The sequence below is a fragment of the Gekko japonicus genome, unplaced genomic scaffold, assembly GCF_001447785.1.
Source record: "Gekko japonicus isolate JY-2015 unplaced genomic scaffold, Gekko_japonicus_V1.1 scaffold6796, whole genome shotgun sequence".
Taxonomy (NCBI): Eukaryota; Metazoa; Chordata; class Lepidosauria; order Squamata; family Gekkonidae; genus Gekko; species Gekko japonicus.
In genome coordinates this window covers 634-3709 of record NW_015167261.1, presented here as the reverse complement: position 1 = coordinate 3709, position 3076 = coordinate 634, and the positions used below count along the sequence as shown (strand labels likewise).

Genomic DNA, 3076 nt, shown 5'->3' with positions numbered 1-3076 from the left:
AGGCAGTGCCCAAAACCCCCCAAAAGCAAACCAGACAGTCTCTCCCTCTGCAGCGGCAGCAGCCTACATAGGGAGCATGTTTGCAAATGGCAGCCATGCACAGCTGCAGAACCACAGCAATCTCCCCCCCCCCAACAACCTCTGTGCCAGTCACTGCCCAAACCCAACTGGACTCAGGTCAAAAGCCTGAGGATTTCTGCAGTATATAACTGGAGGGAGGGCAGGCAGGGCCTGTGCAAATGAGCAATCAGCTAGGAGTGTGCGATTTCCCACTCAGCACCTGAAGAGAGGCAAAGGGAGGCCAGAAGAACCCAAATGCCCCCAAATTAGAGTGGCTGCCAACTCTCCAGGGGGCACCCAAAGATTGAAATATGATGATTCCCGGGTTGGGGAATCATCCAGAGGGGTCCCACCACATGATACCTCTAGGAAGGTGGTGTGTCAGTGCGTGGGTGGCAGCAACTAAGGAAGGAAGATAGCCCCACCCCCACCAGGCAGGGGCAGGCGAAAACATCCCGAGCCACACAGCGGCTGGCTTGTGGGTCCCCCCGCCCCGTTCCCTGCAATGCAGGAGATTCACACAGAGACGTCTCCCCCACAACCCCAGAGGCCCCTCCTCTATGCCCAGAAGCGCTAGTTGCCTAGCCTGCTTTGGAAATCCAAAGGTGGGCTGCCCAGAGGCTGAAAAGGAGTTGGGAACTTGGGAGTCGGACTTGGTCCAGCAGAACCTGTGCACTGCACACACACACCCCAAACACACCCAGCCCGCCTGCTCCATGGCCAGAAGAGACTTCAAAGAGAGATGAGTAGCCCGCTTCGGAAATACAAAGGTGGCCACAGGCCAAAAAAGGATTGAGACCAACCCTCCACTCTGAACAATTTGCCCAAAACCCATCACAGTGTGATACCGCTCACTGCATCAAGATGCTGGAATTTTGACACCACAGTAGTACATCCTGCTATGATTTGATTAGCCCAAAAACCATGCCTTGGTGTGAACGCAGGCCACTTCGTCAGACGCATGAAGAGTCACGTCTACTTAGCAAAGAAAGACGTGATCCCTACATGCGAACAGCGAAGTGCGGCCTTTGTGTCTTCCTCCTCCTCTTCCTCCTGTCAGTTCACGTCCAGAAACTTACAAAAAATTCTAAAAGCTATTATCTACTGAGAGAAACCATGGCTTGGTGTAACACGGCCCACCTTGCCAGACGCATGGACTGCCACCTGCAGCAATACAGGTAAAGCACTTCAGGCATCTGTCAAAGGAGGCAGCCTCTCTGTCTCATCATGTCAGCTTACCTCAACATACGTCTGTCTCTGATTGCCAAGACCTCTTTGTTAAACTTTTCCCAAAAGCCGTGGTCTCTGGCGTGATTGCCGCCCACTTAGCGGGGAACCATGAGGTCGTACCTTTAGCGCAGTCAGGTGTGTCCTCATGATTCCCCTGCCAAGGAAGCAGCCTCTGTCTTCTCCTGTCAGCTTGCCTGTCCGTCTCCGAATGTGCCCAGAGAGACTTCTTTGTCAACCTGTGTGAAAAAGACCAACAACACCACACCACAACAAGAAGCCCTGCCCATGCCCAAGGTAAACCAATGTTACCTCTAAGCTGAGTTAGTGTGAGCCAGGTTGGGGGGGCGGGCAGATTGCTCTGGTTCTGCTTTCTCTCTCTCTCTCTCTCTCTTTCATGGTGCGGCCAAGTGGTCGTGGCCGAGTGGTTAAGGCGGTGGACTAGAAATCCATGGGGTCTCCCCACGCAGGTTCGAATCCTGCCGACCACGATATTTCATTCTCATTCCCTTCCTCGTTTATTTGTGTTGTATTAGTTTTAGACCTATCTCCTTGATTTTAAAAAGCTTCTCTTTTCACACCTTTTAAATCCTACCCTTCCTAAACCATGGACATTTCTTTGCTCCGTTATTTGGGTTGCAGAAAGGGAGCATGTTTGCATTGCCAGCCAGGCCCAGCCAGCACTGCAGCAGAACCAGAGCAATCGCCCCTCCCCAAAAAACCTTTGCCAAGTTGCCAGTCAGTGCCCAAAACCAGAACTTGGTTCAAACCAGAGATTCTCTGCAGACTGCAGCAGCAGCCTACAGGCTGAGGGAGAAATTGGGACCACACCCCCCCACTCTAAACAATAATTTCCCGAAAACCCATCACGATGTACTGCCGCCCACTGCATCTGAAGTCTGAACTTCACAGTAGCACAGGATGTCAGTCTGCAAGCATCCAGCCCCCCAAAACCATGGCTTGGTGTGAAAGCGGCCCACCACTTCGTCAGGTGCATGAAGTGTCATGTCTACTTAGCAAAGAAAGACATGATTCTACATGCAGGAAACGACGTGCGGCCTCCTCCTCCTCCTCCTGTCAGTCAGTTACCATCCAGAAAACACCAAAACATTCTAAAAGCCATTATCTTTAATGTTTAATTTAAGATTTTAATATGTAGCACATGTTTTAAATTGTTATGTATATTATTGTTTTATCATGGCAAGTTGTTCTTGCCTCTGTAAGCCGCCCTGAGCCCACGGGGGAGGGCGGGGTATAAGTACGAAAAATAAATAAATATCTACCGAGATAAACCGTGGCTTGGTGTGACACAGCCCACGTTGTCAGATGCCTGAAGTGCCTGACAGTAGCAATATAGGCAAGGCTGGGCACTTCAGGCTTCTGTCAAAGGAGGCAGCCTCTCTGTCTCATGTCAGCCTACCTCAACGTATGTCCGTCTCTTGCCTGTCAAGACCTCTTTGTTGACCTTGGACCAAAAACCATGGACTGGAGAGATTGCCGGCCGCCCACTTAGCACAGGTACCATGAGAACACTCCTAGCGCAGATGAAGGTATGTCCCCATGATCCCTGGCCAAGGAGGCAGCCTCTGTCTTCTCCTGTCAGTTTGACTGTGTGCCTAGACTTCTTTGTCAACATGTGTGAAAGACCAACAGCACCACAACAAGAAGCCCTGCCCCCCACCAATGCATCAGTCAAAGGAGGCAACCTCACAGAGACAGACGTGTGTTGAGGTAAGCTGACACGAGACAGAGAGCTCATCATGTCAGCTTACCTCAACACACGTCTGTC

At 51.4% G+C, this 3076-nt stretch overlaps 1 non-coding gene across 1 annotated transcript; it reads left to right on the top strand.

The window, feature by feature from the left end:
- Positions 1-1697: 1697 nt before the first annotated feature.
- On the top strand, positions 1698-1778 carry TRNAS-AGA. The gene has a single exon. It is a non-coding gene; the product is annotated as a tRNA-Ser (tRNA).
- The last annotated feature ends 1298 nt before the right edge of the window (positions 1779-3076 follow it).